This window comes from Cervus canadensis, chromosome 28 (assembly GCF_019320065.1).
Source record: "Cervus canadensis isolate Bull #8, Minnesota chromosome 28, ASM1932006v1, whole genome shotgun sequence".
NCBI lineage: Eukaryota > Metazoa > Chordata > Mammalia > Artiodactyla > Cervidae > Cervus > Cervus canadensis.
The window spans coordinates 23,330,590-23,340,759 of record NC_057413.1 but is presented as its reverse complement, the minus strand read 5'-3'; the positions used below and the strand labels follow the sequence as shown (position 1 = coordinate 23,340,759).

The 10,170-nt window shown below is 43.0% G+C and overlaps 1 non-coding gene across 1 annotated transcript; it reads left to right on the top strand.

The window, feature by feature from the left end:
- The first annotated feature begins 9,767 nt into the window (after window positions 1-9,767).
- Window positions 9,768-9,849, top strand: TRNAL-AAG. The gene has a single exon. It is a non-coding gene; the product is annotated as a tRNA-Leu (tRNA).
- Window positions 9,850-10,170: the final 321 nt, after the last annotated feature.

The following is a 10,170-nucleotide window of genomic DNA, read 5'->3' as shown; positions in this document are numbered from 1 at the left end:
TCTGCACAGAAACAGATCATTAATCTGCAGGGATTTGTGAGTTTATTCCTAGGTGATGACACTTTTTAACCACCAATAGTTTTAAATTCCATTTGCTACATTTGGAGGGAGATACATGACTGATTCTTGAGCTACTCCGTCCAATATAGGCCACTGGCCACATGTGACATTTTAAATTTAAACAAAATGAAATTAAAAAAAAAAAAATTCAGGTCCTCAATTTCACTAAGCATATTTCAAGTTGCTGGTGGTTTCTGCTTTGAACAGCAAAGATATAGAACATGTCTGTCAGGGCAGAAAGTTCTGTTTGTAACACCAGGGTAGGGACTTCTTGTCCCTCTGGGCTGACGTGCTCGAGTGCACTTAACCAGTTTCCTCCTACTAGCATCTAGGGACATGGTTGCCAGATAAAATATAGGATGCTCAGTTAAATTTGAATATCAGTTAATCAACAAATAATTGTTTTAATATAACTATGCCCCCAAATATTTTATGGAACACACTATGCTGGATTCCCTGGTGGCTCAGTGCTAAAGAATACACTTGCCAATGCAAGAGGTGCAGGTTCGATCCCTGGGTCAGGAATATCCCCTGGAGAAGGAAGTGGCAACCCACTGAAGTATTCTTGCCTGGAAAATCCCATGGACAGAATTATCTAGGGGTTTACAGTCCATGAGGTCACAAAGAGTCGGACATGACTTACAGATTAAACAACGACAACCACACATATTATAGTGCAACAAAAATTGTTGTTTACCTTCAATTCAGATATAACTAGGCATATTGTATTTTTATTAGCCAATATAGACAGCATATTAAAAAGCAGAGGCATCACTTTGCCAACAAAGGTCTGTCTAGTCAAAGCTATGGTTTTTCCAGTAGTCATGTATGGATGTGAGAGTTGGACTATAAAGAAAGCTGAGGACCGAAGAATTGATGCTTTTGAACTTTGATGTTGGAGAAGACTCTTGAGAGTCCCTTGGACTGCAAGGAGATCCAACCAGTCCATCCTAAAGGAGATTGGTCCTGGGTGTTCACTGGAAGGACTGATGTTGAAGCTGAAACTCCAATACTTTGGCCACCTGATGTGAAGAGCTGACTCATTTGAAAAGACCCTGATGCTGGGAAAGATTGAGGGCAGGAGGAAAAGGGGAAGACAGGATGAGATGGTTGGATGGCATCACCGACTCAATGAACATGAGTTTGGGTAGACTCCGGGAGTTGGTGATGGACAGGGAGGCCTGGCGTGGTGCAGCTTAGGGGGTCGCAAAGTGTCAGACATGACTGAGCAACTGAACTGAACTGATAAGCCAAATCTGGCAACCCTATTTGAAGAGCAAAATTAGAGCATCTTCGCAGGGATGCTGTGTCCTCTTACCACAGGGAGTGTGTATGTGAGGAAATGAGGTGGCACTAGTTGTAAAGAACCTACCTGCCAATGCATGAGATGTAAGAGACATGGGTTCGACCCCTGGTTTGGGAAGATCCCCTGGTGGAAAGCTTGACAACCAACTCCAGTATTCTTGCCTGGAGAATCCCATGGACAGAGGAGACTAGAGGGCTATAGTCCATGGGGTCACACAGAGTCGGATAAGACAGAAGTGACTTAGCATGCACAATACTCAGAAAGACGTGAACTGGTTATGAGGAAACAGGTTGGCACATTTTTCTGCGTATCTTGAAGGTTAAGAAAGAAGTTCCCAAATACATTTACTTTGGTTTCTTCTTTTCCCTTAGGTTTCAAAAGCTTCTCACTACAAAGAGATGCCTGGATCCAGTGTGTCTGTCAAACTCATCAATGCTCAGAAATAAATGGATTGGTGTCAGTGTTCTGACATTAGTGATTGATCCTGCACCTGCGAAATTTGTTCTATTAAAAACTTACCCTGGGTTTCTTTCATTGTGTGTACTGTATGTCTTGGGGATAAGGAGTGTGAAAGGGGAGGGATGGGAACTATTATTGGTGGAGAAGCTATCTTTGGTACAAAATGTATCTACTTTCTTGAATAAGTAACACATTTTTAAAAGTATTTGTTTGGCTTTGCCAGCTCTTAGTTGCAGAATACAGGATCTTTAGTTGCAGCATGTGGGATCTGGGCTCTTTAAAGTGGCTCAGATGATAAAGAATCTGCCTGCAATGCAGGAGACCAGGGTTTGATCCCTGGATCAGGAAGATCCTCTGGAGAAGGAAATGGCAACGCACTCCAGTATTCTTGCCTAGAAAATCCCACAGATGGACCTGACAGGCTACAGTCTGTGGGATAGCAAAGAGTGGGATACAACTTAGTGACTTCACTTTCTTTCATGTGGGATCTTGTTCCCTGACCAGGGATTAAACCCAGGTCCCCTGCAATGTGAGCCCATAGTCTTAGCCAATGGATCACCAGGGATACACTGAGAGGGTTCAAAGGAATTGAAATAACCAGGCATATGTTGAGAATTCACTCCTTTACTGGATTGCCCCACTGCCCCCTAAGTAATGTTATTTTCCTTGTACTGTTTGCCTGTTGTTAATTCATGCAGATGTGAGTCAAGCATGAACATATTTTTTCTTTCCCCCATCTCCAACTTTCATTCTTAAAACATAGCTGACTGTATACAGTTGCTCTTTTCTCTAACAGTATATCTTGGAAAACTTTCCAGATGTGAACACAGAGGGTACTGTGTGCATTGTCTAATGTTTTTGTACTGTGGGGATGCCTCACCGTTTATGTAACCTGTCCTCTGTTGGTAGGCACACAAAACAATACTGGAATAACAAACCCTGCTTTCCAGCAAAATGGAAATTGTTCTAATATTCTGCTGGGATGGTGGAAAGTGAACAGAAATTCAAGTCATTCTTGGGTTGGACGTTAAGATGTTTATCTTTAAAAACTGTGGCCTTAGTCAAGTTCATTTCAAGTTCATTTTGAACCCCAGTTTCTTCATCTGTAAAATGGAAATAATATGTAACTTAAGTAACTATGAGAATGAAAAAATTGTTTGGAACTCTAAAGAACAGAACAAATAAAATTATTTAATCTTTCAATGCCACTTATTGTGTGAGAACTGTATATAAAATGTTGGAATAGGAACAGGCTCCCCAAATCCCAGCCTGGCATGAAGAAATGAAATATGATACCAGGAGGGAAGAAGAGTTTCATTAACTACCTGGTTCAATGGCCATTCCCTTACACAGGAGTTAGAAGGCACACCTTCCCAATCTGCCTTCTCCTTTGCTTCTGCTCTTTCCTCTGCAGTCAAGGTCTGGTTTTAACCATATCTCTGCTACTCTAAAGTCTGTGCATTTGGGGCTGGAGGCCTGGATGGTCCATGCTGTATTACTAGCTGTAGTCTGACATTGCCTAGCATGTTCTAGTCACTCAAGAAATAGCTGATGAATTCATAAGGCTGGATTAATAGAAGGCCACACCCAGCTTCATCTTTAAAAAATCCCTGTATAGTAAGCCTGTACAAAGTGGTATGTCTGTGTATACATATATAACCACATGTACGTACACATAACACAGACCTGCAGTGAGATATTCTGAAAAGAAATGGGAGTTTGGAAGAAAAAATATCTGGGTCTGTATTCCAGCTCCATCATTTGTCAAGTGTCTGACTGGGGGTGGGGGGGGGGGGCGGTGTCATCTGCCATCCCTGAAAAATCAGGCTTTTCATCCGTACAATGGGATAATACACCTCCCAGGGTTTTGAAAAGCCAATCAAATGGAGAACACAAGAGAAATCACTTTGTTCCTTGTAGAACCTCATATAAACATGTGAAAGCTTACATAAAGATAGAATTACATTTAGAAATAATCTACCACCTTCACCTGTTGATCTATTCACAGGGTGGGAAGTCAGAAAGGATGTCAGGATTTCCAAGTCTGCATATGCTGGCTTCCACCTGCAGAGATTAAAGTGACTGTGGTTGTGATAAACCACAGTGCTACTTGCTTCTGGCAGCCACTCCCCCATGGTCCCATGGTCAGAGGAAGCTTCCAGAGGAGTGGACCTGGCAGACATGGTTTCGAAATGGCAGTACATGCACCTTCTCACCTCCCACCAGGTCTATTTCAGGTGCATAAGCAGCTCCAGTGGATTGGGTGGGCATTTCAAACTCAGCTGAGCCACCTTTGTAAGAGTAGAAACTCCTAAAACAAGGATGCTTCAAACTGCCTGCTGCATTTTTTGGCTCAACTTAACTCCCTGGATATGGAGAATCACCCCTTATGGGTATATAAGCAACTCTGGCAGAGAAAAGAACATGTGGAAATCCATTAAGGAAAAGGGCCCTAGACACACTGGCTCTGTGAAAGGAAATAATAAATGAAGTTCAGTTCAGTTCAGTCACTCAGTCGTGTTCTACTCTTTGCAACCCCATGAACTGCAGCACGCCAGGCCTCCCTGTCCGTCACCAACTCCTGGAGTTCACCCAAACCTATGTCCATTGAGTCGGTGATGCCATCCAACCATCTCATCCTCTGTTGTCCCCTTCTCCTCCTGCCCTCAATCTTTCCCAGCATCAGGGTCTTTTCAAATGAGTCAGCTCTTCACATCAGGTGGCCAAAATATTGGAGTTTCAGCTTCAACATCAGTCCTTCCAGTGAACACCCAGGACCAATCTCCTTTAGGATGGACTGGTTGGATCTCCTTGCAGTCCAAGGGACTCTCAAGAGTCTTCTCCAATACCACAGTTCTAAAGCATCAATTCTTTGGCACTCAGCTTTCTTTATAGTCCAACTCTCACAACCATACATGACTACTGGAAAAACCAGAGCCTTGGCTAGACAGACCTTTGTTGACAAAGTGGTGTCTCTGCTTTTCAATATGCTGTCTAGGTTGGTCACAACTTTCTTTCCAAGGAGTAAGCGTCTTTTAATTTCATGGCTTCAGGCAACATCTGCAGTGATTTTGGAACCCAGAAAAGTAAAGTCAGCCACTATTTCCACTGTTTCCCCATCTATTTGCATGAAGTGATGGGACTGGATGCCATGATCTTAGTTTTCTGAATGTTGAGCTTTAAGCCAACTTTTTCACTCTCCTTTTTCACCTTCATCAAGAGGCTCTTTAGTTCTTCTTCACTTTCTGCCATAAGGGTGGTGTCATCTGCATATCTGAGGTTGGGGAGAGCACAAAAGGGAACTTCGATTTTCCCTTAATTCAGTCCTTCAGGCTGTGAATTTAGAGACTGGGGGCCTGGGTCTCTGTGCAGCCACAAAACACATCAATGGTTTGTAGACATCCACACACTGCCCTCAACATCTTTAACTCTCAGGCCTCCAGTGGAAAATCTACATGTCATTTTGAACTTTTCTTGCTTTCTATTCTGTGTTCAGTGTAACCTGGGTAACCTGGAATTGGCCATAGTGGGAGTATTTATATGACAATAATTAGCAAATACTATAAAGATAGATTTGGGGAGTTTTCCTGGAGTACCAGTTGTTAAACATTTGCCAGCATGTCACTGCCTTAAACATCCTTCATTTCTACCCCATAAGTGTACTTTCATACTTCTCATCCCTCTCTTTGTCTATGTCTGTCTCATCCACACACATTGGCTCACACTGTTCTGTTTTCCTACCTAAAAGATTTCTGTTTGTTGTTGCTGTTGTTCAATCACTAAGTCATGTCCAACCCGCCAGGCTCCTCTGTCCATGGGGTTTTCCAGGCAAGAACACTGGAGTGGGTTGCCATTTCCTTCTCCAGGTGATCTTCCCAACCCAGGGATCGAACCCACATCTCCTGCATTGGCAGGTGAATTCTTTGCCACTGAGCCACCTGGGAGGCCCCAGAGTTCTGTGTCACCTCCCAAATGAGCCCCATGTCTCCAGGCTGATTTAATTCCTGCAGTCATATGATCCACACATACCGTGGATATTCCTGCATTGTTTCCCATCTGTTGACGTCATATATCAACTTTCCAAGTGTTATGAGAAAGCCTGGAAAACTCTTTTCACCCAACATCACTCACCTCACCCCTCACTTCCTTCAGGCTTTTGCTCAAATGTCACCTTCTCAGTGAGACCCTCCTTAAATTTCCTCCTACTACCAGATGGGAACGATGCCTGCTGGGAGGGCAAGCATCTTTTGGCAGATGGTGATGCTGGGAGGGTGGACTGTCAGTACAGCCTGGTTAGGAATACCAGGAGCAAAGGCACTGCCAGAACCTAAGCAGGGCTGTTTAACCAATGACCCCAGGGGCTGCCTCCGGTTGCCTGGCAATGAATTGGGAACAATGGCTGCTTCTCTCCCCGTGGGAGAATCAGCCAATGTTCCCAGGTGCTAGGAGGCTGGCGTTCCCAGCTGACACCCACACAGAAAATGTTTCTTCTCCTCATGCAAGTCTGTTCTCAGGCTCCCTCTGAATGGGAACAGCGCAGACACTGGGGCCTCTTCTGGAGCACAGCCGCTCTGGGCATCAGTCTGTTCCCTTCCCTGGCACGTGACTCAGAGCGGCAGGGAAGCCAGCACCAGGCATCCGCTGACTTCTGTGGCCCATGAGTTCCAGCAGACACAAGCCACACTGTGCCTGCCGACCAGAAGTAGGAGGCCTTTTAGGAGGAGTTAATGACCTCTAGGGGTGGGGGTCAGTCGAAAGAGTGTATCTGCACAGCTTACATTAATGGCTAAGGTTTCACTTTTTAATCACTATTCTAACCACTTGAGTCTCATCTTCCCAAACGCTCTCCATGAGAACTACAAACCATCAGCTCTTTCTGAAATTTTTCATTTAACCCTTTGTATTTCCCCCCATCCTTTCTTTTGTCTGATCTTTTCCCTGTCTCTTTCCTCTCTATCTAACATTAACTACATTTTAAGGAGCCTTTTTTTAAAGGACCTTGTTTTCACACTGGGTGGTCTGTGCTGAAATATGTAGAGACTCTCCCTCCGCCACTCTCCACGAACGCCCCAGTGGGACCCAGTCACAAAGGAAATACAAGCTCAGCTGGGGTTTCCAGTGGTGGGATCTGTGTTCTGTTGTCGCAGAGCGGTTCTCCTGCTCCATCAGTAGGAACCATGCTGCTTAGATCGCACCTGTGACACAGAGCCTATGCCTCAGAATCAGACAAATATTCATTGTTATCCAAATTTACTGCTAGCTATCTAAACTAGAGTTGGATTGGATGGAATGTGGTTTCTACCTCGTTTCATTAGATTATAATGCTCACTCTATAAATAAAATAAGGCACTAACTTTAATCACAGATTACCTAACTTGCTCAGTGCATGTATCTGATAAAACGGACAGATGGGGAAGGTGTGCCAATAAGAATAAGACACACACACAGCTGAATTAGCTTCATGGTGTTACTGGGAAGGCAAATGAGAGAATATAGGCAGAGATCTCAGAAGAATGCCCAACACAAAGATAACTCTCAAAAAGAGGTAGTTGTTGTTTGCTGCTATTGTCATAACAATAATTATCTAATTACGCAACAAAACGAGTGCTCTAGTAGCCCAAAGAGCTAAAAACTGTCTGTCCTTTTGAAGGCTCTGATTTCATTTGGTTACTTATTATTCCAATTTTATATTGTTCTTTGGTCTTTAACTAAAAACCACCCTTGTCTCACCAACATTTAGTGTCTCCCATTGGTCACATTTACTGGAAGCCCAAAAAGCAATGGAGCCTGGGAAATGTAGTTTCTAGTGACATACGACAACTTCAGAGGTTAAACAGGTGAATGACAGAGACAAGAAGAAATTCAAACAAATATTTCTGCAAATCTGATGCCTGTACATGAGACTTCATTTCTGCACTCAACCATAGGCGCACTTCCATCTTTAAGTGAAGAAAGGAGCAGAAATACAAAAATTTTTACTTAAACTTTAAATAAAATTTAAAATTTTATTTAAAAAATAAACATTTTAAAATTTTTTAAAAATTTAAATAAAATTAAAAATTTTTAATTTAAATAAAATTTTAATTTAAATAAAATTTAAATTTTATTTAAATTTAATTTTTTTATTTAAAATTTAAATAAAATTTAAAATTTTTATTTTAAAATTTCCTTTTAAAGCTTTTAGGTGAGCTATGATATTCTGGGAAAGAAAGAAGCAGGGGATACAAGAAGGCATTTTATTTTAAACAACTATCTCTTTTTGTTTGTACTCAACACAAATGAAATGACTGCAACTTTGAAGACTGGTTGTTTTGAGTTCAGAACAGTGTGAGATAATGAGAATAAAACCATCGATTTGGCTATCCATCAAGTCTCTGCTTTTCAACACTGTGGAACCTTGAGCAAATTATTGTCCCTTTTCATCTTCAACTTCCTGGTCTGTAAAACAGAACCAATGATGATCACCCAACTCAGAGGACAGAAGTGAAGATGAGTGGGAACAATGGGCTTGGTAGGTATGTTGGTGCTACGCATGCTGAGCCACTCAGTCATGCCTGACTGTTTGTGACCCCATGGGCTATAACCTGCCAGGTTTCTTTGTCCATGGAATTTTCCAGGCAAGCATACTGCAGTGAGTTTCTATTTCCTACTCCAGGGGATCTTCCTGGTACATAACAGACACTAAAAATGATGCCTTCTCTTCCTTTTATTTCCCCTTTTATGTCTTTGGCTTATCCCTGTGATAAGGGCAGAGTAAATGGACAAAGTAGGTGATTAAATAGTTGATCCCACTATTGGACTATAAATAGAGGAAATATAAGAGACCCCTGTAAGTTAACGATTACTCAGCAAAGCAGGTTTGCTTAACCACAAAACCAAACAGGCTTGCTTAGGAACAAAACCAGGCAACAGAAGCATGGGATATGTCCCAAAGGATAAAGCAATGGTGGCATGAGACCCACATCCTGCCCAGTGAGCACAGTAAGTTAATGATCCCAAGGACATACCCTCTGAACACATTAAAAATAATAATAATTTGTAGACAAAGTTTGACCATGTGTGGACAAAGAAAAAGAAAAAAAAAAGAAAAAAAAAACTCCCCTGCTCAACCTGGAGAAGGAGCTGATGATGGAATCGTGACGTCTACTTCAAGAAAGACAAAGAAGCTCTTCTCCCTCCCTCCCCATCCCATGTTTCCTTTGATTATGAAACTGTAGCCCAGGAAGTCTTCGGGGCACAGCACCCCCTTGCCCACCTGCTTGGGCCACCGGCCTCACAAGTAAATCAATTCTGATCTATCACTTTGCCTCTCATTGAATTCTTTTCTGCACCCATACAGAAAGAACTATAGTACTGGAGCTCTTTGGCGCTCCACTTGCAAACCCACACACATGGGTGTTGGCTGGACTCAGTTACTCAAGGGCTCTTAGAAGTCCTCAAGTCTTGGTTGTTTCTTGTCCTGTGGGCAGCTCATTCCTTGGCAGCTGACTTTCTTCTGAGGAAATGTGCAAGTGAAAGACTGCAAGTGGGAGCCCAAGATAGAAGCCACAACCGTTTGGAAACTAATCTCAAAAACGACACATCATAGCTTTTGACATATTCTATTTGTCAGAAGCAAGTCACCAGATCAGCACACACTCAAGAACAGGGGATAACCCAGGAGTATGAACCCTCCAAAGCAGGGATCACTGGGGTTCTGTCAGAGGATCTGGGTATCACGCCTGATTAAAAGAAGGTGAAACTGTCTTCTTGTTCCAGGGTGTTTAAAAATGTAAGTGTACCTGTGGTTGAGTGCAGATGCAGTGTCTCTTGCTCAGACATCTGATTTGCAGAAATACTGGTTTGAATTTCTGATTGTTTTCCATCATTTGCCTGTTTTTCCTCCAAGTCAGCTGTATGTCACTGGAAACTACATTCCAGGCTCCCTTATTCAACCGGAAGTGGTAGTGTGGCCGAGCGGTCTAAGGCGCTGGATTAAGGCTCCAGTCTCTTCGGGGGCGTGGGTTCGAATCCCACCGCTGCCAATGTTTTTAGGACTTCCCTGTAGCTCAAACGATAAAGAACCTGCCTGCGATGCAGAAGACCAGGGTTAGATCCCTGAGTTGGAAAGTTCCTCTGCCAAAGGGAATGGCAATCCACTCCACTAATCTTGCCTGGAGACTCCCATAGACAGAGAAGCCGGGCGGGCCACAGTCCATGGGGTCTCAAAGAGTCGGACACGACAGAGTGATTAACACACACAAGCACAATGAAGGCCATACATGAAGAGCCCGCAACTGACATTATTGTTTTCCCTGGTGACTCAGACAGTCAAGTGCCTGCCTGCAATGTGGAAGACCCAGGTT